Raw genomic sequence first — 24,779 nt, forward strand, 5'->3', positions numbered from 1 at the left:
CAAACAAAATGCATTCACCTTGAATAAAACTGTCCTTAAACGTATTATGCATATGTATTGCACACTGCTACTGCCGCGAAAAGATGGCGGCCTAATTTATAATAAGTGACGGACATCAAGCAGACGTGCTTGGAACTGCACATAGGTGTTTGTTTGCTATTTATATAGCGCTTCATCGGCCCAAGGGCATTGAAGCTTTATATGAGCACCAGTTACCACATTGCACAAGGTTAAATTTACATATTCCAGTTAATTTCTCTGTGCAATACATACACTGAGCGTTAAACTAACAGTTATATGAAATTCAAAAGTTGAGTTCGTGGACTATGCCTTCCTGCGCAGAACGATGTTCTAGGGTTTCACGTGGGTCTCCTAAGCATTTGATAAAATACGAATTGTATTGTATTTTGTAAGTTGCTTACAAACCCCTTCGATTCAGAACAAAATTCTAGGTTGTGAGCAGTATCTGGTGCATTGATGATTATTTCCTGCGATTAGAAGTGGCAGTAAAACGTTGTGAAGCACGCACACACACACACACACACACACACACACACACACACACACACACAACCACACACACAACCACACCCACACACACACAACCACACCCACAACCACACACACAACAACCACACAACCACACACACACAACCACACACACACAACCACACACAGCCCCACACACAACCACACACACAACCACACACACAATCACACACACACACAACCACAACCACACACACAACCACACCCACAACCACACGCACAAACACACACACACAACCACACACACACACACACAACCACACCCACACACACATTCACCCTGGACATCGATGAGGACCCGCCCACTGTGCATGGACCTACCTCAGTGCACCGCAAATCACCGTCCCGTGGCAGGGTGCCTGTGCCGGCTGCAGTGCATCCGGGGCCACTACTTCTGTGCTGCTCAGGTCTGGGACCCCTTCTTCTGATATATTGGATGACCTCTGTGATGGTGGTCTTGGGGTCATCAACGCCATGTGTCTGTGGCCCTGCGCTGTCCGCAGCCTCCGGCCTCAACTGCGGGCCACTAGGGCCCACACATAGACTCGGGTCCTGACTGGCCCGGACGTAGCATCACCACAGGAGGCACATGCCACCACTGCAAGGACCACCTCCAACCGCCATCTGCCAGAGTTGATACGGTGGTCCTGACAGACCTACAGAGTTGCTCAGACCTGTCGTGGATGCCATCATCGGCCTGATACCCTGCTCAGCACTCCAGGTGCCAGTGATGCAGTGCACCGCAAGCCATTGTCCGTTAGTGACTGGGTTTTGTGCTGTGGAGATGTTGCGCAGCTATGTCACCTCATGTAGTGGGGAAGACCTGGGACTATAATGGGAAAGATGTTTCAAGTGTGCGTACAGGAGATGGCACAGACAATGGGAGGGCAGGTGGCAACACCCCCAAAGCAGGAATGCAGACTGGAGGTGGTAGTCAACCTACACACCCGGAACCATTACTGGGTATTGCGCTGTGGACTGCGGACACAACTGTCACCTCGGGCAGTGTGGGAGACCTGGGACATTGATGATGAAGATGATGCACGTATAACACACCTCACTGCATCTGCATCAGGACTAACCCAAAGGGACACAATCCTAGCTATTCCTTCACATGAGCGCACTCATCTATATTGCCCCTACCTCAGTGCACTGCAACTCACGGAACCTCCTGACTGAATATTGGGTGACCTCTGTCCCTACTCCGGCTCCCTCCATGTTGCTGTGCAATTTACTCTGTAATGCATGTGTTTTCTGTTTCAGTTGCACTGGTGTCCAATGTTCAAGCTGTTGCCAGCACCAAGCATTCCCTGCAGACTGGCTTACACTCACCCCACACACATCCAGCACAGGCATCAATGTACATGTGGCCCTGCCAATAAAGGGGCTAGGCGCACGTGCCCGTAGCCAGTTCGACATGATACCTACGTGTGTCCCTGTGGTCTTGTTGTATGCATGAAGGCCCTGGGCCCTAGAACATTACAGTGTGCTGTGTACATCGGATGCAGACATGTCACTGCAGGCAGCAGGTTGGAGCTTGGACATGTAGCTTTCTCGTCACTCTCTCAATTCGTAAGGGGAGTGGCCTGGGCCATCGTATGCCATGCCAACGTGGGTGTGTGACTTCTATTTGCGCGCCCCTGGGCGTGGTTCTGTACTGTGAATGTGCATCTGCATGTGTCTCTATGGCAGCCTTCCATGGGTTCAGCACACACCCCCACTTGTTGGGCCACCTCCTTTTGGCATGATGACACATGGCATTGGGGTGCCATGTGTGGGTGGGTGAGGTGTCCTGAGCGAGCTGTGCTTGCAGGTGCTTCCTACTGTGTGGCCTGTTGCAGGCTCTGTGTTCGCCTCTGAGTAGCTTGTCTGCCCTGGTCCTGGTGGTGGATTGCGTGGGATATCCATGGGCTGTTGTAGGGCGTCGGTGTCGATGGTGTGGTGGTCCTCTCCGGCATCACAGATGTGTTGTCTTCTGTGCTGTGCTGGCGGTGTTGTGTGCCCCACTGCAATGTGAAGGGGAGATGCATGTTGACATTGTGCTGACATGTATGTTGGCGCATTGTTCTGGTTTACATGCAGACTGTTTGGCAATGTACATTGTGACTGTTTGTGAGGTGCTGGATTCTTCTTCGGGACAGTGTAGATTTGGACTACATGACGGATGTGAGGTCATACGCGTACGTTTCCATTTCACAGTTTCCTGCTCTGTCAGATGTGGTAGGCATGTTTCTGTGCATGTGCGGAGCCAGTTGTGTCCTTTGTTCTGCAGTGTCGGTTATGCGCATTGTACCACATTGTCGTCGATGTGGGTGTGCTGTTCTTGCTATGTGTGTGTGCTGCAGTGTGCCAAGGGGATGTGGGACATGAGCCTGGGTAATTGTGGGTGCAATGTGCTACGCCTCATTATGCATGTGTGCCATTGTGCCCATCTCCCCCCATTCACCCAGTCCCTGTCCGTTACTTTCCATGTTGTTGTTGTCAGGTCCTCTCGAGCTGTGTCCGTACTCCCTACTCCTTGCACCATCTCCACACTGATGACTGTGGCCTGGATTTCCTCCAGGTCCTCCTGTGGCGCTGGTCTGCCACCTCCTGTCGCCGTTGCTGCCTTCCTGTTGGCAGCGGGTTTGTACCTGGTTTAGGTTGTCACATCCTGCCAGCGCCTCATGGCCTCCTCCGTTGGTCTCCTCCACACTCTGGCTGCATTCACGGTAGTCTGCTTATGGGTCAGCTGCTGGTAGTGTTCTGTCACCTCCGTGATGCTGGTTTTGTTTTCCTGTGGTCTGCACCCCGTCTTCCTCTCCTTTTTCTCCTTGGCCTTCCCCGAGACCGTTGTTCCTTGCTGGTGGTCTGTGGGAGTTGTGGGGTTCGCGTTGTCCTCTGCGCTAGGTCAGGCTGCATCCATGTTGCTCCGTGCTTAGGCTTGCTTCTGGTGTGTTGTTTCTGTGGTTTTTATGGTGCATTTTCCCGCAAGACGCTTGGGATTTGCAGGCCTGTGGCTGGTTTTCGCTACTTTTTGTACTGCGATGGGCCTCATCACATTCATTTTTGCATTCGCGTTTTGCATTTTTGCGGCGTGGCGTTGATTTTGACGCTGACATTTGATGCGTTATCTGGTGTCTATCGCATGCTACCGCCTTGCTGTGAATTCCACGTTGACACAGGGTTATTTTCCCGCGATGGGATGCGATAATGAATGTTTCATTACGCTACTCTTGCGGTAGTTTTCACACATTCTTGTGAATATACCCCAATGTCTTTTATTTATGTTTTTAAAAACCTGCAAATGATGCATAAACACGCACTTTGTACTTATAGTACTTGCTTATAAAAAGCAAGGCTGTCAGCAAATGTGACTTTTTTACTGCCAGCCTTGCTTCTTATAAAACAAGGACTATGAGTACAAAGTGTGTGTTTACGCACTATTTGCAGGTTTTAAAAACACATAAATAAAAGGCAGTGTCATTTACATTGCCAATAGCTCTATGGCAGCCTTCCATGGGTTCAGCACACACCCCCACTTGTTGGGCCACCTCCTTTTGGCATGATGACACATGGCATTGGGGTGCCATGTGTGGGTGGGTGAGGTGTCCTGAGCGAGCTGTGCTTGCAGGTGCTTCCTACTGTGTGGCCTGTTGCAGGCTCTGTGTTCGCCTCTGAGTAGCTTGTCTGCCCTGGTCCTGGTGGTGGATTGCGTGGGATATCCATGGGCTGTTGTAGGGCGTCGGTGTCGATGGTGTGGTGGTCCTCTCCGGCATCACAGATGTGTTGTCGTCTGTGCTGTGCTGGCGGTGTTGTGTGCCCCACTGCAATGTGAAGGGGAGATGCATGTTGACATTGTGCTGACATGTATGTTGGCGCATTGTTCTGGTTTACATGCAGACTGTTTGGCAATGTACATTGTGACTGTTTGTGAGGTGCTGGATTCTTCTTCGGGACAGTGTAGATTTGGACTACATGACGGATGTGAGTTGGTACGCGTACGTTTCCATTTCACAGTTTCCTGCTCTGTCAGATGTGGTAGGCATGTTTCTGTGCATGTGAGGAGCCAGTTGTGTCCTTTGTTCTGCAGTGTCGGTTATGCGCATTGTACCACATTGTCGTCAATGTGGGTGTGCTGTTCTTGCTATGTGTGTGTGCTGCAGTGTGCCAAGGGGATGTGGGACATGAGCCTGGGTAATTGTGGGTGCAATGTGCTACGCCTCATTATGCAGGTGTGCCATTGTGCCCATCTCCCCCCATTCACCCAGTCCCTGTCCGTTACTTTCCCTGTTGTTGTTGTCAGGTCCTCTCGAGCTGTGTCCGTACTCCCTACTCCTTGCACCGTCTCCACACTGATGACTGTGGCCTGGATTTCCTCCAGGTCCTCCTGTGGCGCTGGTCTGCCACCTCCTGTCGCCGTTGCTGCCTTCCTGTTGGCAGCGGGTTTGTATCTGGTTTAGGTTGTCACATCCTGCCAGCGCCTCATGGCCTCCTCCGTTGGTCTCCTCAACACTCTGGCTGCATTCACGGTAGTCTGCTTATGGGTCAGCTGCTGGTAGTGTTCTGTCACCTCCGTGATGCTGGTTTTGTTTTCCTGTGGTCTGCACCCCGTCTTCCTCTCCCTTTTCTCCTTGGCCTTCCCCGAGACCGTTGTTCCTTGCTGGTGGTCTGTGGGAGTTGTGGGGTTCGCGTTGTCCTCTGCGCTAGGTCAGGCTGCATCCATGTTGCTCCGTGCTTAGGCTTGCTTCTGGTGTGTTGTTTCTGTGGTTTTTATGGTGCATTTTCCCGCAAGACGCTTGGGATTTGCAGGCCTGTGGCTGGTTTTCGCTACTTTTTGTACTGCGATGGGCCTCATCACATTAATTTTTGCGTTCGCGTTTTGCATTTTTGCGGCGTGGCGTTGATTTTGACGCTGACATTTGACGCGTTATCTGGTGTCTATCGCATGCTACCGCCTTGCTGTGAATTCCACGTTGACACAGGGTTATTTTCCCGCGATGGGATGCGATAATGAATGTTTCATTACGCTACTCTTGCGGTAGTTTTCACACATTCTTGTGAATATACCCCAATGTCTTTTATTTATGTTTTTAAAAACCTGCAAATGATGCATAAACACGCACTTTGTACTTATAGTACTTGCTTATAAAAAGCAAGGCTGTCAGCAAATGTGACTTTTTTACTGCCAGCCTTGCTTCTTATAAAACAAGGACTATAAGTACAAAGGGGCAGATTTATGATAACTGGCGCATCCCTGCATATCAGCAGGAATGCGCCAGTTATTATGCGCCACAGCTGCGCCACCATGGATGCGCCACATTTATAATGCGGCGCACCATGTGGCAAAAACGGCACAGATGCGTGACGCATCTGTGCCGTAAAAGTGGCGCATTGCTGGAGTTGCGTCGCAAGCGCGACGCAGCTCCAGCAATGCTCTGGGGGGCCCTATCTGTACAATGCTGCGTCAATCCTTACGCCTGCTTCAAGCAGGCGCAGGGTTTTGACGCAGCATGGGCCTAAAAGTGACTGAGTGAAATCTTGTAGATTTCACTCAGCCACTTTTAGGAGGCGTTCCTGCGACGGAACGCCCCCACCTGCCCTGGAACGCCTACATGTGGCGCAGGGCTTTACAACGTGACGCATCTCCCAGATGCGTCACGTTGTAAATACCCCGCACCATGGCGCAGGATTTGCGCCGCTGCTGCATCACAAAAGTGACGCAACGGCGGCGCAAAAGTGGCGCAAGTGCAACATAAATCTGCCCCAAAGTGTGTGTTTACGCACTATTTGCAGGTTTTAAAAACACATAAATAAAAGGCAGTGTCATTTACATTGCCAATAGCTCGAAGTCTGGCAAATGCAAGACATATTGCATTGCAAATGCTTGTTATGTATTGTTGCTTTGTGTATAATTGAATCGAGTTGAAGATGAGAGTCTATCTAGAATTGCTTTATCCAATGATTTTTTGTATGACTACACACATTGACACTATAAAAAGGGACACTAGATAAGGATATCTTATCCTGTGAGACTGTCTGAAACAGTCAGACTAGCCTTAAGGAGCTATCTCTTCACTGTCAGTCGTAGTTTATTAATTCTGAAGAGCTACTACTGATACCACCCAATCATATCAGAGTGGTAATTTAGGGGCATATCAGCAACAACCGGCGATAATTATCGCTAAGCGCACTTAGCGCTAGGATAATTATCGCCGGCTAGCGTGGATTTTTATCGCTGAGATAGCGTGCTATTAGCAACGCTTATCTCAAAAGCGATAAAAATCCAAGCGCTAACTGCCTAACGTGAGATTATCGCTGGAAACCCAGCGATAATCTCACGAAATGTGGCGTTAGGTGGTTAATAGGGCCCCAAAAACTTAGCCATGATATTCACCTTCCATAGGATATCATGGCTAAGTCAGTCCTGAAGCAGGCGTAAGGAAAGTAGCGATAACAGGGGTTATCGCTACTTTTCCTGCCGCTATGCTTCATAGCGTGGGGCTTGATGATAGGAGAAATGTCACATTTCTCCTGTCATGTCAGGTCAGGAACGCCCACTTTGCATCTCATTAGAGATGCAAAGCTAGGCGCTAAGAATTTGTGCGCTAATGCAAGGTTTCACGCGTTAGTGTGACCTTGCTAATTAGGCGATAAAATTATCGCCGCTTTTCGGCTGAAAACGGCCGCAAAAGCAGCGATAATTTTCTATCGCCGCCTTGTAAATATGCCCCTTATTTCTTTAGGTTATGCTTTAATTTATGCATATTAGAAAACAGATGAATTAAAATATTTCCTATTATTTGTGACTTTTATTCCTGGTTTTTTTCTAAGACAGCATGTACGCTACTCATGCATCGCCACTCTATTTTAATGAGGCTCAAGCAGGTGCACTCGACCATTGTTCTCCGGGATCTGCAAGCACTTGCTGCAGTCTGTGTAAGTACTGAGAGAGTCCACTGGATGGCACAACTCCTCTACCTTTGGATACACATAATTTTAACGTATTTTCCTTGGTTCTTCTGCGGAATGGAGAACTTTGATGAGTTGATCATTGATGATTATTTGAACGTGTGAGTTTGTTTGCTTATTTTCTTTCTTCCAAGGCTATTGAATTGAGTATAATTTGCTGAATGTAGCTTCTGAGCGGATTAGTTCCCAGTTTCTGGCCAAACAGAAGGTGTCTCTGGTTTCCATTAAAGAAAATATTTTGTAAAGATTTTACAATCCAAAATATGATGATGAACTATTATTTTGTTAGATTGTGGTTGTTTCTTTACCACACCCCAAATAATATGATTTGGTATTACATTGCAGTCATAAGTTCAGTGGCGGCTGGTGGAATTTGAAAGTGGTGAGCATAAGAAGAATAAATCAATGAATGCTAGCGAGTTAAACAAGCGAGTCCGATTTAGAAAAGGAGGATTCCGTGGAGTTCCCCCCGCCCCTCAGAAATGTTTTTAAAATTGCTGTATTTTGGTGTAATTCGCATCACCATTTCTGTGATGAATGAACCAAAAATACAGTTCTTTTAGGCATTTGTAAAGGAAAAGTTATAATACATTTCATAGAATTTCTGGGTTGCCAACCAATTCTGACCTCCGAAGGGGGCTAGGGTACCAGGCAAGACTGCTTTAGCTCTACAACAATGAAACAAACGTGTAATTTTGTTCCTACTGTTAGTGCAGGCTGGCCACTTTCTGCATCAGCAATTCAACGTTGACTGCACAGTGACCTTCATGACGTAATAAAATGCTACAAGTATAAGAAATATCCACTCGAAACAAACAGCAAATGTTTAGGAAGTCAGCAAAAGCTTTGTAATTACGAGCAAGCAATTTTGTTAAAAAACTGAAATGAATATTGTCCTTGAAATAGCTTATACATCACTCTGAAGCCCTTGGGTCCACCAGTACCTTAGAAAACCATTACAAAATACACTATGAAATTAAACTAACATGCGTTGCTTAAAGTATAAGAAATATCCACTGAAAACCTTTTATTTTTTTAGAAAGAAACAACAAAATCTTTATATGGATGAGCAGGCTAGGTATAATTGTTAAAAAATAAAACCTTTAACTTATTTTAAATACGTTGCATGCTGCGCTCAGTCCAGTACAAAACAGCTAACTACAAAAGAATATGAAAATAAATAAATATTATACATTTTAAGACAAATCCCTTCAAAACTAACACTATATTTTTTAAGACAACAGAAAAATGTTAAAAAATAACAAAATATGAATATATTTTCACTTATCCTGTAGCGTGGCATTTTGCTGAATTTCACAACAGCGAGAGAAGTTTATTGACATTTTTCTGTCTAGATCATGTACCAATGAGTGACCGGGGAGGAAACCGCAAACTTAAACTGCGTAGGCTGGAATCTAGATTCATAATTGATATGCAACCTACCATCCCGAATGGATTAAACACTGAAGAAGTATTTGCAATCCATTTAGGAGGAGGCCCTATGATGCTATGTCTCAATAATTTTCCGTATATTCAAGTTGGTTATAATGAGAGTACTGTAATGGAGAATGTTTATAACTGTAGAGTGATCACACATCGGCCATATAGCCCACTTAGGACTCATATTTTGTTTATAATTTTGAGGCACTACTTGTCATGTATGGATTTGGATGTGCAGAATAGGATGTAATTAAGTGTCATATATTGATACACAATAGCACTAAATATGGAGTTAGTGCTAATGGAATGTGCTAAATTGATTTCTTGATGAACTTTTTTCTTTTTCTTAATTGTTTTTTGAGGGTAGTGCCCCGATTTTGCTCATCCAGGGCTCTATGTTGATATATTGAGGTATCTCTTTATGGGAGCGAATGTATAAAGGAATTGATGAATTGAATGAATTTCATGCTCACTAGCCCATCCAGGGCTCAATTGTGGTATAATAAGAGGTATCTCGCTAAGGGAGCAATAAGAATCATGAATCAATGAATTTTGGTAGAAGGATTACTGAATGTATTAAGGTTTATCAAATATATGTAAATAATTTCGAGTATTTTCCTTTACTGACTAACATGTGTTAAGATGGCATCTCCCTTTACCTTATGATTTGGAGTCCGTCGTTTGTGTTGATGTAGATTGCACCGTAAGTCCGATGTGCATAGCAGGATATAATTATGTTTGAACTTACAGCACTTTTTGAACAGTGGGAAAAAGGCGCGAAGCCGAAACGCGTCCTGTGTCTTGGTGAAATAAAATAACCAAGCTGCAACCTCGACTGAGTGCGGTCCCTTCATTTTCCTTCCGGGGATGAAGTTTTGAGCTTGATATATATATATATATATATATATATATATATATATATATCTATATATATATATATATATATATATATATATATATATTCACTGAAAAAACCATAGGTTTCACACACGTTATAGTTAGGAATTAGCATTTAAAAAACCTTAGAAATTCAATGAAAAAAACAAAGGTTTCACACATGTTATAGTTAGCTGGACATTTCACTCGTAAAAAACCAATGAAATTTCCCCGTTATAGTTAGTTCAGCTAACTATAACTCGCGCGCCCGCAATGCACTACTGATGACGTCACATATTACATCACTCATGACATGGTCACTGACATCACTCATGACATCACTGATGACATCTCAAATGACATCACTGATGACATCATCCAGTGAATGTGTGTTTTTCTGAAAATTAAATATGTTTTATATATGTATATCTCAAGGTCAATGGAAGAATAAATGGGTATATAAGTGTCTAAATGAATGCTTTGTTTTTGAAAAATTGATTGTGTAAATGACTGATTAAGTGTATCATAGTAAATACATGGCTTACTGAGTAATGTTTAAATAAGAAAAAATCTGTATTAGTCTCTCACTTTGTGTATAAGTGGCTGCATGGGTTGGTGAGTAGCTTCATGGGTGTCTATATAGGCTATTAGTTGTTTTTTAAGTATCAGTCTGAGTGTCTGTATGGTTCGGTGGGGGGTATTATGTAGTGCATAGGTGCATGAATGAGTGATTCACTCTTTGTATGTATTGAAGACAGCATGTGTGCAGGACTGTATGGGTGGATGACTGTGTGTATGGGTGTATTAGTGAGTGAATGACTGTCTCAATAGTGTCTTCATGAGTAACTACATATCTATTTAACTAGTGAATGTGACTATTGGTGTATATAAGTGAGTATATGTAAGAGTGAGAGATTGGAAGAATTCCTGTATGAATAAGTATGTGTTTCTATAAGTGATTGTTTAAAAGAGTAAGTATATGTAAGTTTCTGTAGAAGTAAGTGTGGTGGTGTGTGTATAACTGTATATGCAAGTAAATGGATGTTTGATTCTTTATTAGCATGAGTGACTATGTGTGTGAGTAACTCTATGGATGAGTGGCGTTGTGTAACAGGATGTACAGGTGTATGAATACATATGATGAGTGACTACATGTATGAGTGACTGTATAGGACTGTTGGTGAATGAGTGGATGTGTATGTGGTTCTTAGAATTACTGAATAGGTTGTTGTAACTGATATTGATATGTTCATTATTTCGAACATTTTAGTTTCATTTTTTTAAATGTGTGTATTAAAGGTTATATTAGAGGAAGAAGAGGTCTGCTACTATTTCACAAGGATGATGTCATCAGTGATGTCATCAGTGATGTCATTTGAGATGTCATCAGTGATGTCATGAGTGATGTCAGTGACCATGTCATGAGTGATGTAATATGTGACGTCATCAGTAGTGCATTGCGGGCGCGCGAGTTATAGTTAGCTGAACTAACTATAACGGGGAAATTTCATTGGTTTTTTACGAGTGAAATGTCCAGCTAACTATAACATGTGTGAAACCTTTGGTTTTTTCATTGAATTTCTAAGGTTTTTTAAATGCTAATTCCTAACTATAACGTGTGTGAAACCTATGGTTTTTTCAGTGAATTTGCAAGGTTTTTTAAATGCTAATCCCTAACTATAACATGTGTGAAACCCATGGTTTTTTCAGTGAATTTGCAAGGTTTTTAAAATGCTAATTTCTAACTATAACGTGTGTGATACCCATGTTTTTTTCAGTGAATTTGTACGGTTTTTTAAATGCAAATTTTTTTTTGTCATTTTTTGTAACCCTTTGTATAAAATAATATATGTACTATATCCTGCATTATGGAAAGGTTTTTTTTTTTTTATTTATGCATTTTTTTCCGTGTGCGTACGGTAAGCTGACGGTACGCGCTTCGTACGTTATAAGTACGGTGCGCGTACATGAGTGACGTACGCGTACACCCGGAAGCAACGTCGCGGGTACGCAGGGGCGTGTAATGCGCATGCGCGATACGCAAAACGTGCGTGACGTACGCGTACACCCGGAAGCAACGTCGCGGTTACGCAGGGGCGTGTAATGCGCATGCGCGATACGCAATACGTGCGTGACGTACGCGTACACCCGGAAGCAACGTCGCGGTTACGCAGGGGCGTGTAATGCGCATGCGCGAGTGTGAAATACGCGCTGCGTAAGCGCACCGTAAGCGTCACGTGCGCGCACGGCAGGTCATGTGACTTACAAAGAACACTTTTTATTGGTTGAAATTACTTTCACTTCCAGAAACTTCCCACACCACACCCATTCCCCTCATTACTGCTTGAAAGAACACTTTTCATTGGTTGAAACTACTTTCAGTTCCAGATTCTTCCCACACCACACCCATTCCCCTCATTTCTGCTTGTGATTCTCTAGGAGCAGGAGCTGGATTGACATTGGGATACAATGGCAGAACAGCAGACCTCTTCTGAGAGTGAGGCCAGCAGCACCACCATGATCCAGAGAAGGAGGAAACAAAAGACTTCTTTTGTATGGGAGTATTTCACTTTTCCAGAGGGGGAGAAAAAGGTGAATGCTCCATTGGTCACTTGCAAACTTTGTGGTCGTGTTTTATCAAGAGGAAATCCAAGGAGGAAATACTCCTTTGGAAATCACTCTATGAAGAGACACCTCCAGGACAGACACCCAAGGACCTTTGCTCGACATGCTGAAGAAAACCCTTCAGTAAGTCACCAGAGCCCAGCCTCAGATGCTCAGCCAAGTACATCATCGGCAGCTCAGCTGAGCCCTTCCTCTGATGTGGGAGCATCACCTTTTTCTTCTCCTGTGGACATCAACCCTCGATTTGGGAGTGTTGAAATGAGGTGTACAAAATGTGGTGGTCTTATTGTTTTTGGGGAGATCAGTCTTACCCTTATTAACAATAAGATAGACCAGCATGTTTGTAGACGCTTATAATACTCCCATTCTTTCTTTCCTCCATCCCTGTATGAACCCAACGGCTCTTATAACAGCCAACCTTACCTCTCAACTTTTTTTTATTTTTTCTTTGAAACTTTTTTTTTATTTTTTTTTACCGTACGCGTACGGTAAGCGTATTATTATTATTATTTTTTTTTTTAAAAACACTAAAAATCAATTACCACATCTCAAGATCCTTGAGAAATTAATAACTAATTTTTTAAAATCTTTTAGAGATAAAGTGGACCACACCACAAAGTATGAAAGTGACCAATTGAGCATTCACCTTTTTCTCCCCCTCTGGAAAAGAAAAATACATTATGAATCCACTTTTTAGATTCTGAAAACAGCACATGTCCAAACTGCTTTTTCAGACCACCACCATGTGTAACCTGGGTGGCTGCCTATATTCCAGCAAGGGCAACCAGCCTTAGTGATGCTGAATGTATTTGCATTACTGGCTGAAACCTCAAACCCCACTCGCTTGTAAATACTGTGCATGATTCCACATGGTAAGCAGCTGGGTGTGTGCTAAGAGTCTGCTTCTGCACCAAAAAACGGCTCCCCCTTTCCATCTAATGCAACTGTGAAATCACCAGAGCAATACGCAATAAATCTCTGCCTATAATTCCTCTTTGCACACAGAGTCATGTTTTCACATTAGTCACAAAACGAAATTTCTTTGCCAATTTGAAAGCTCACTTACTGCTCATTTTTTTGGCAAGTGATAATCACTTTTACAGACTGACACATTATGAATCCACTTTTCAGATTCTTAAAAAACCACATGTCCAAACTGCTTTTTCATACCACCACCATGTGTATCATGGGTGACTGCCTACATACCAGCAAGGGCAACCAGCCTTAGTGATGCTGAATGTATTTGCATTACAGACTGAAACCTCAAACCCCACTCGCTTGTAAATACTGTGCATGATTCTACATGGTAAGCAGCTGGGTGTGTGCTAAGAGTCTGCTTCTGCACCAAAAAATGGCTCCCCCTTTTTCCTACTAATGCAACTATGAAATCACCAGAGTAGTACACAATAAATCTCTGCCTGTAATTCCTATATGCACACAGAGTCATGTTTTCACATTACTCACAAAACGAAATTTCTTTCCCAATTTGAAAGCACACTTACTGCTCTTTTTTTTGTCAAGTGACAATCACTTTTACAGACTGACACATTATGAATCCACTTTTCAGATTCTTAAAAAAGCACATGTCCAAACTGCTTTTTCAGACCACCACCATGTGTATCCTGGGTGACTGCCTACATACCAGCAAGGGCAACCAGCCTTAGTGATGCTGAATGTATTTGCATTACAGACTGAAACCTCAAACCCCACTCGCTTGTAAATACTGTGCATGATTCCACATGGAAAGCAGCTGGGTGTGTGCTAAGAGTCTGCTTCTGCACCAAAAAATGACTCCCCCTTTTTACTACTAATGCAACTATGAAATCACCAGAGCAGTACACAATAAATCTCTGCCTGTAATTCCTATATGCACACAGAGTCATATTTTCACATTAGTCACAAAACGAAATTTCTTTGCCAATTTGAAAGCACAGTTACTGCTCTTTTCTTTGACAAGTGATAATCACTTTTACAGACTGACACATTATGAATCCACTTTTCAGATTTTTTTAAAAGCACATGTCCAAACTGCTTTTTCAGACCACCACCATGTGTAACCTGGGTGACTGCCTACATTCCAGCAAGGGCAACCAGCCTTAGTGATGCTGAATGTATTTGCATTACTGACTGAAACCTCAAACCCCACTCGCTTGTAAATACTGTGCATGATTCAACATGGTAAGCAGCTGGGTGTGTGCTAAGAGTCTGCTTCTGCACCAAAAAATGGCTCCCCCTTTCCATGTAATGCAACTGTGAAATCACCAGAGCAATACGCAATAAATCTCTGCCTATAATTCCTCTTTGCACACAGAGTCATGTTTTCACATTAGTCACAAAACGAAATTTCTTTGCCAATTTGAAAGCACACTTACTGCTCTTTTTTTTGACAAGTGAAAATCACTTTTACAGACTGACACATTATGAATCCACTTTTCAGATTTTTTTAATTGCACATGTCCAAACTGCTTTTTCAGACCACCACCATGTGTAACCTGGGTGACTGCCTACATTCCAGCAAGGGCAACCAGCCTTAGTGATGCTGAATGTATTTGCATTACTGACTGAAACCTCAAACCCCACTCGCTTGTAAATACTGTGCATGATTCAACATGGTAAGCAGCTGGGTGTGTGCTAAGAGTCTGCTTCTGCACCAAAAAATGGCTCCCCCTTTTTCCGAACCCCACTCGCTTGTAAATACTGTGCATGATTCAACATGGTAAGCAGCTGGGTGTGTGGTAAGAGTCTGCTTCTGCACCAAAAAATGGCTCCCCCTTTCCATGTAATGCAACTGTAAAATCACCAGAGCAATACGCAATAAATCTCTGCCTATAATTCCTCTTTGCACACAGAGTCATGTTTTCACATTAGTCACAAAACGAAATTTCTTTGCCAATTTGAAAGCACACTTACTGCTCTTTTTTTTGACAAGTGATAATCATTTTTACAGACTGACACATTATGAATCCACTTTTCAGATTTTTTTAATTGCACATGTCCAAACTGCTTTTTCAGACCACCACCATGTGTAACCTGGGTGACTGCCTACATTCCAGCAAGGGCAACCAGCCTTAGTGATGCTGAATGTATTTGCATTACTGACTGAAACCTCAAACCCCACTCGCTTGTAAATACTGTGCATGATTCAACATGGTAAGCAGCTGGGTGTGTGCTAAGAGTCTGCTTCTGCACCAAAAAATGGCTCCCCCTTTTTCCTACTAATGCAACTATGAAATCACCAGAGTAGTACACAATAAATCTATGCCTGTAATTCCTATATGCACACAGAGTCCTGTTTTCACATTACTCACAAAACGAAATTTCTTTCCCAATTTGAAAGCACACTTACTGCTCTTTTTTTTGTCAAGTGACAATCACTTTTACAGACTGACACATTATGAATCCACTTTTAAGATTCTTAAAAAAGCACATGTCCAAACTGCTTTTTCAGACCACCACCATGTGTATCCTGGGTGACTGCCTACATACCAGCAAGGGCAACCAGCCTTAGTGATGCTGAATGTATTTGCATTACAGACTGAAACCTCAAACCCCACTCGCTTGTAAATACTGTGCATGATTCCACATGGAAAGCAGCTGGGTGTGTGCTAAGAGTCTGCTTCTGCACCAAAAAATGACTCCCCCTTTTTACCACTAATGCAACAATGAAATCACCAGAGCAGTACACAATAAATCTCTGCCTGTAATTCCTATATGCACACAGAGTCATATTTTCACATTAGTCACAACACGAAATTTCTTTGCCAATTTGAAAGCACACTTACTGCTCTTTTTTTTGACAAGTGATAATCACTTTTACAGACTGACACATTATGAATCCACTTTTCAGATTTTTTTAATTGCACATGTCCAAACTGCTTTTTCAGACCACCACCATGTGTAACCTGGGTGACTACCTACATTCCAGCAAGGGCAACCAGCCTTAGTGATGCTGAATGTATATGCATTACTGAGTCCAACCTCAATCCCTTAAACTATTCTTTTTTATACCAGTACACCTTAATTTATCGTGAAAACATAGTCCATATTATTTTACATGTTCCTCACATTTAAATTTCTCCCAAAACAGAAAATGATAAACACAACTTCAACAAAAGGAATTCCATTTCTATTATTAATTTCTTAATTTACCATATACATCCCCTCTCAAACTCTAAACTCACCTTTAAAATTAGTTAGCTGTGAAAGAAATGTGGCACTCAAACAGCAGATTATCAGAGCCAGGATCTCTTTTCTTTACACCTCTCTCCTATTCTCTTTCTATTGGTTGAAAACCAACCCTTTTCCAAAAGAACCCTTCCCCCAACTTGACTTCTGCCTAGTACCCTTCCCCCAACTTGACTTCTGCCTGCTACCATAGCAACAGCTCATGGAACACTGCTGTGTGGAGTTAGGTCAGAAGTTCGCCAAACAATGTTTCAATTCCACAGAGCAAGAGTGCTTGACTTTTCAAACCTAACAGCAAATCCAAAGTACTGTTCTTTGGTAACACATTTTTCTGTACCAATACAAAACATGCTTCTATTAATTTACACATGCAGCCTAGTTTTTATTCTAGAATGGTATGAAACAGCCAATCAGTTCTTTTTTTAATGAAAAAAATATGTATGCCTCCATTTCCAAACTGTCTTTCATTTCATTTTCCCATTCTACTGAATTACACCTCCTGAGTGCATCCAGATCTCCTTGGAAGATGTTCACAGTGTGGATTGTAGGGCACAGCTATGTCTTCTGGAGTGAAAAGTATGCAGAGAAAACAGGTATGGTGAGAGACCTTGCTTTGCCAAATGTAGACATTAAATGGATTGGTCAGAGAGGGTTAAAGTGGCACCAAGTGATGCCATTGGTGAAATCCTTCATGCAAATCCAACACCCTGACCTCATAATAGTGCACTGTGGTGGCAATGACCTAGGCACTTTGACTGGGGTAGGTCTGGAAATGCTTATGAAGGACACCTTTGCACAACTGTTTTCACTTTTCCCTAAAACTGCCTTTGTGTTTTCTAACATATGCCAAAGGCAAAAATGGAACTGGTCCAATCATTTCTGTTCGCAGATTGACAAAGCAAGAAAGCACGTCAACAAATCTGTTTCTGCTTTCCTCCGTGACTATGGTATGGGTTCCATTTACCACAACAACTTGCGTTACGACATGCAAGACATTTATAGAGGAGATGGTGTACACTTCAATGATGAAGGGAACAGAGTCTTCCTCTTGAACCTTAGACTCTGCATCGGTACTTACTTGTAGGTACCACTAAAAAATCACTTCATAAACACAACAGCTCTTTTTAGAGCCCCCTAATATCTAAACACTTAAATCTGAATTTTATTTCACTTTTTATTTTTTTTTTCTACCTTACGCGTACGGTAAGCTTACCGTAAGCTTACCGTACGCGTACCCCGCGATTTTTAAAAAAAAAATAATAAATGTTTTCTTTGTACTTTTCTGTCCTTCTTTGACCCCCTTACAAATGTTAGGGGGTCTGTAACTCTCCACCTTGCCCCCTTTTCAAGATATCACTCTTTTTTTTCTGAGTGAAAAACACGAAATGGCGGCCGCTGCTTCCTGGTTTCGACCGATTCGAACGTTTACTAAGATCTAAGGGCCAATCAGAATCGCGCTCGCGCACGCCACCGTACGCGTACGGTAAGCGCACCGTAAGCGCACGGTAAGCTGCCACAGATATATATATTGATGAAAAGGCTATTTTCTCAGATTCTACTGAACAGATTTACACCAAACCTACAAAAGGCACTTCCTTGACCTAGGGACTACCTCTCTGCCAAATTTCAAGTAATTCTGTTCAGCCGTTCGGGCTGTAGCCCTGTCTAAAGGTCCTATGGAAAAATGCATGGGAAAAACGCGTTTTGGGACCCCCCTTTTATCTCAGCCCCCGCTTGACGAATCTCCCCGAGACTTTCAGGGAAGGGGCGGAGCGTAGCGCCCCACCTATTTTGAAAAATTCGCGAGGATTCGTCCACCGGCGCCAAAGTTATTCAAAATAGAATGTTGCGGATTTCCTATGGAAACGTGGTCCTAACTATAACTACCTACTGGCGACCGCCAGTAGGTAATATATATATATATATAAATATATATATATATATATTCACTAAAAAAAACATAGGTTTCAGGGGCGTTATAGTTAGCTGGACTTTTCACTCGTACAAAACCATTGAAATTCCCCCATTATAGTTAGTTCAGCTAACTATAACTCGTGCGCCCGCAATGCACTGCTGATGACCTCACATATTACACCACTCATGACATGGTCAGTGACATCACTGATGACATCACTGATGACATCTCTAATGACATCACTGATGACATCACTGATTACATCATCCAGTGAATGTGTGTTTTTCTGAAAATTAAATGTTTTATATATGTATATCTCAAGGTCGATGGAAGAATAAATGGGTATATAAGTGTCTAAATGGATGATTTGTTTTTGAAAAATTGATTGTATAACTGACTGATTAATTGTATCTTAGTGAATACATGGCTTAGTGAGTAATGTTTAAATATGTAAATATCTGTATCAGCCTCTCACTTTGTGTATAAGTGGCTGCATGGGTTGGTGAGTAGCTATATGAGTGTCTATATAGGTTTTTAGTTGTTTTTTTGAGTATCAGTATGAGTGTCTGAGTGTCTGTATGGTTCGGTGGGGGAATTACGTAGTGCATAGGTGCATGAATGAGTGACTCACTGTTTGTATGTGTTGAAGACAGCATGTGTGAAGGACTGTATGGGTGGATGAGTGTGTGCATGGGTGTGTTAGTGAGTGAATGATTGTCTAAATAGTGTCTTTATGAGTAACTACATATGTTTTAAAATAGAATATGTGACTATTGGTGTATATAAGTGAGTATATGTGAGAGTGAGAGATTGGAAGAGTTCCTGTATGAATAAGTATGTGTTTCTAAAAGTGATTGTTTAAAAGACTAAGTACGTGTAAGTTTATGTAGAAGTTAGTGTGGTGGTATGTGTATAACTGTATATGCAAGTAAATGGATGTTTGATTCTTCATTAGCATGAGTAACTCTATGGATGAGTGGCGCTGTGTAACAGGATGTATAGGTGTATGAGTACATATGATGAGTGAGTACATGTATGAGTGACTGTATAGGACTGTTGGTGAATGAGTGTATGTGTATGTGGATCTTAAAATTACTAAATAGGTTGATGTAACTGGTATTGGTATGTCCATTGTTTTGAAAAAATTAGTTTCTATTTTTGAATGTGTGTATCAAAGGTTATATTAGGGTGAGAGGAGGTCTGCCACTCTATCACAAGGATGATGTCATCAGTGATGTCATGAGTGATGTCATTTGAGATGTCATCAGTGATGTCATCAGTGATGTCACTGACCATGTCATGAGTGATGTAATATGTAACGTCATCAGCTGTGCATTGCGGGCACGCGAGTTATAGTTAGCTGAACTAACTATAACGGGGGAATTTCAATGGTTTTGTACGAGTGAAAAGTCCAGCTAACTATAACGCCCCTGAAACCAATGGTTCTTTCAGTGAATTTCTAAGGTCTTTTAAATGCTAACTCCTAACTATAACGTGCCTGAAACCTATGGTTTCTTCAGTGAATTTCAAAGGTTTTTTAAATGCTAATTTCCAACTATGCCTACAGAGATAGGACATGTGAAGAAAGAAGAAAAAACACACAGAAAGAAAAAAAGAAATGCAGAAAGAAGCAACAGAAGTCCTCAAAGACGAAGAAAAGTGCAGGAAGAAGGATAACGTGCAGAAAGAACAAACAGAAGAGCAGAAAGAAGCCTTGTTGCAAAATCATCCTGTACCCTAAACTTTTTCAGACGGCTACTGGTGGTAACTGAGTCTGACTAACCAGTCCTAGAGCCAGTGCTATGTTAAAAGACACTCAGAATACAGTGAAATCACCTACATACACTAGGGAACACTATACGTTGGGGTCCCCCTGTGATTAGCATGACATCCTCTGTAAGCCCCTAGTATATAATAGGGCAGGGGGATTAAAACTACCTCTTAAAACACGCCACAGGGCATGTTGCATACGTCACCTCAGGCCCCGTCCCCTCCCTTCCCCACTGTGTAAACATGCCCTGTGGCCGTTTTAAGTTGGGAGACTAAGTCCCATTGAATACTGAGGGTCCCTAGGGTCCAACTAGACCACTAGGTACCTCCAGTAAGCGCTACAGAGCTGCGTTGCAGAGAGATGTAAAAAGGGGCACGGCTTAGATCACATCTCTGCAACGCAGCACAGTGGCGCTTACTGGAAGCACCTGGTGGGCTAGTTGGTCCCTCAGGATTGAAGGTGAATTATTTCCCCAACTTAAAATGCGCCACAGGGAGTGTTTGCACATGTTAACTCAGGCCCCGTCTCCTCCCTTCACCACTGTGTAAATACGCCCTGTGGCCGTTTTTAGTTGGGAGATTAAGTTCATTTGAATCCTGAGGGTCCCTAGGTTCCAACTAGCCCACTAGGTACCTCCAGTTAGCACCACAAAGCGGCGTTGCAGACAGGTGTAAAAAGTGGCATGGACTGGACCACCAATCTGCAACGCAGCTCAGTGGCGCTTACTGGAAGCACCTGGTGGGCTAGTTAGCCCCCAGGGGCCCTCAGAATTGAAGGGGAATTATTTCCCCAACTTAAAACGTGCCATAGGGCGTGTTTGCACACGTCACCTCAGGTCCCGTCCCCTCCCTTCCCCACTGTGTAAGCACACCCTGTGGCCGTTTTAAGTTGGGAGATTAAGTCCCCTTGAATCCTGAGGGTGCCTAGGGGCAAAATAGCCCACTAGGTACGTCCAGTAAGTGCCATTGCAGAGTGCTGTAAAAAGGGGCACGGCCTGCACCACCTCTCTGTAATGCAGAGCAGTGGCGCTTACTGGAAGCACCTGGTGGGCTAGTTGGCCCCCAGGGTCCCTCAGGATTAAAAGGGAATTATTTCCCCAACTTAAAACGTGCCACAGGGCGTGTTTGCACACGTCACCTCCGGCCCCGTCCCTTCCCTTCACCACTGTGTAAATGCGCCCTGTGGCCGTTCTAAGTTGAGAGATTAAGTCCCCTTGAATCCTAAGGGTCCCTAGGGTCAAACTAGCCCACTAGGTACCTCCAGTAAGCGCCACAGAGCTGCGTTGGAGAGAGGTGTAAAAAGGGGCGTGGCCTCAGAACACCTGTCTGCAACGCAGCTCCCTGGCGCATACTGGAGATACCTGTTGGGCTAGTTGGCCCTCAGGGACCCTCAATATTGAAGGGGAATTAATTCCCCAACTTACAACTGGTCAGAGGGCGCGTTTGCAGAGTCCTGCAAGGAGGGGGCGTGGCCTCCGGCGCGAAGCCGGTCTTTTATTTATTTTATTTTTTTAAGAAGGAGGGCTATGTGGCCCCCCTTCTTTTTCTAATTTATTGGCCCTGGGTACCCCATCCCCCAGGGCCTGCCCCCTAATTTGTTTTTTTTGAAAAAATAATTTGGAAGGGGGCCACGTGGCCCCCCTCCCAAGGCCTTAATCGGCCCCGGGGACCCCAACCCCCGGGGCATGGCCTTTTTAAAAAAAATATCTTTAGGAGGGGGCTGCGTTGCCCCCCTCCTCAGGCCACTTATGGCCCCGGGGACCCCATCCCCCGGGGCCGGCCTTTGTTTTTTATTATTTTAAAAAAATATATATTTATAAAAACACCTAGGACATGCTGGACAAACCGTATGTACTTATCACCATGACGATTTGCGTGATATTCATTAAAAGGCGACTATGCATACAATGAATACACGTAGAATGTATTTACACCGCTAGTGAAGCTCTGACGTGTCTGACGCTCTACCGTGCCTAATCCCGGTGCCCCCGCCGGTGGGTACTCTCCAAGTAGACACCATTGTGGTTTATTTATACAAACATGGGTAGCTATTGACGGGCACATTTAATACACATGCACACCAAGCCATTCAAAGGGGATTCGACAAAAATTCTACCAAAACTATGCAAGAAACCCCCCTCACGGTTAATAAAACACACATCCACCGCCGGATGTGTAATACTTTTTATTTTACTCTCTGGAAAGGAGACGAACCTCACTTGAGAGTCACAGCACGCTCCTGGCTGAGCCCAATACTGTGTTACACCCACCAGTGCCTGCCGAGTGCCACAAACCTCTGTGTTGTATTCCACCAGCTAGTGTGTATGCTATGACACTCTCTAGCCCATGTGCACTGTAACACCACCCCGTGAATATGTCATGCCACACTTGCCTTTGCACGGGTTATATTGCCCCATGTAACGTGCCTTCCTCGATGCGTATGTTATAACGCACAGCGCTATGCCATACATATTACAATCTGGGATCCATATCTTTGTCACAGTGCATATGCAAGGTTACACTCCCCAGCACATATTTTATATTATAACTTTAGAGACTAGTTAGGTTACACAACACTGTCCTGTGCATATTACCCTCCAAGGCACATTTCGCATAGCACGCGCTAGTGCCTGTGCTATCTCGCGCTCTCCAATGAATCTGTCATTGCACACAATGTATTGCATATTATATTTCACGCCCGGGTTCATCTTATATCACACTTTTTGGTGCATAGTTTATACCATACACTATATCTAGTTTTAATATTCAATCATGCTCTCAGGACTATGTTCTATATAACACTGCGTTCACCTGCCCTTTTCATGGGCATTACATTTTGCGATGGGGGTGGAGGATCAGGGGGTGTTTCTGCCAAGTGAGCCCGGAGTCACAGTCACAAACGACCTCTTCTTCCTGAATAAAAGTGAGATTATGCTGCATACTGTTCATATTTTAAGTAGTTCGCACAGACACACCTTTTAAAAACAATAAAGTTCATAATACCCACCTTCTCTGAACAGTTAGCTTGCTGCCCCATCCACCTCCTCTGTTGTCTGAATCCATGGACTAGCCTCCTCCCTCCTGCCATGCATGGTCTGATGTGCTGCCACTGCCCTCCATTCAGCATGATGTACCAGTCCACTCCTTTTGCCCTCCATTGCCAAATTCTATGCCCCATTATTGACCTCCTGCTTAGCCTCTGTGCTTAGCTGGCTGTCCCTATTCTCCTTCCCCCTGCCCTCCGATGTCTTTGTGCATGCCTCTGCACCATCCTTTTTGCCCACCATGTTCCATGGACCTGCCACTCCTATCTACTCTGAGTGTTCTGTTGAGCTGCCACTCCCCTTCCACCTGCCTAGCATTGTCAGATGACTGTAACCTGTCCCTGCCACCTCCACCCTGCCTGTCCACATGCCATGTCCCTATCCCCTTCCTCCTGTCCTCCATGGTCCATTTTACTGCAACACCCTTCTGCCCTCCCTGGTCTGTTGTGCTGCAACTGCTCCTCCTGCCTGCCTCGCGCGGTCTGTTGTGAGGCCCCTTCCCCTGAACTCTCTTGTCTGTGCCCAGATCCTGACCCTCCCTTCTATCCTCCATGGTCCTTTGTGCATGCCCCTGCACCCTCCTTCTTGCCCATCACAGCCATTGTGCTGCCAATAACCCTCCCGCTTGCCATGCATGGTCTTCTGTGCTGCCACGGCCCCTCCCACTTTCCCTGTGTGGTCAGCTAGCTGCCCCTGACCCCCTCCCACCTTCCTTCCATGGTCTGTGTGTATGCCATCATAGTCTCAATTTTGCTCTCCATGGTGTGTCTTGTTTCTAGTGCCCATCCTGCCTGAACTCCATGGTCATCTTGCTGCTCCTGCCCTGCACCCTTGCCCCCAGCCCTCTGTTTCCATGTGCAGACCCCTATTCCCTCCCTCCTGGCTTGTCTGTTCCATTGTAATGCCCCTGATCCGTCCCTCCTGCCCTTTATGGTCTGTTATGCTACAGCTTTCTCTCCTGTCGGTCCATTATGGTCAGCTAGCTACCATTGTCTCTTTCCCCTCTGTTCTCTGTTGTCCATGTGCATGGTCCTGTCCCCTCCCTATTGCTTTCTATGGATTGTTGTGCTGCACTCCCATCCCCCATGCCCTGTGTTGTGTATTGTGCTGCTGCAAACACTGATGCCTGCCTTGTAGGGTCAGTTTGGTGCACCTCTCCATGTCCCTCCTGTCCTCTGTTATCCGAGTCCATGTCCCTACCCCAATTCCTCTGCCTTCCATGATCCAATGTACCAATCTTGCGTACTTTTTGAACTTGGTAAGAGGGAGATTTTGAAAACAAACTGGGGTATTGATTTTCCCCTTTGAGTTACATTGAAAAAGAGGAGATTGTAGACAGGAGACAGATCAAATAAAGCCCATTTGAGCTTAAAAACATTGGACGTTTCCTGGCTGAATCGGGTCTGTTGGCATGTATGGTTGTA

Source organism: Triturus cristatus, chromosome 2_1, assembly GCF_964204655.1.
Source record: "Triturus cristatus chromosome 2_1, aTriCri1.1, whole genome shotgun sequence".
Lineage (NCBI taxonomy): Eukaryota > Metazoa > Chordata > Amphibia > Caudata > Salamandridae > Triturus > Triturus cristatus.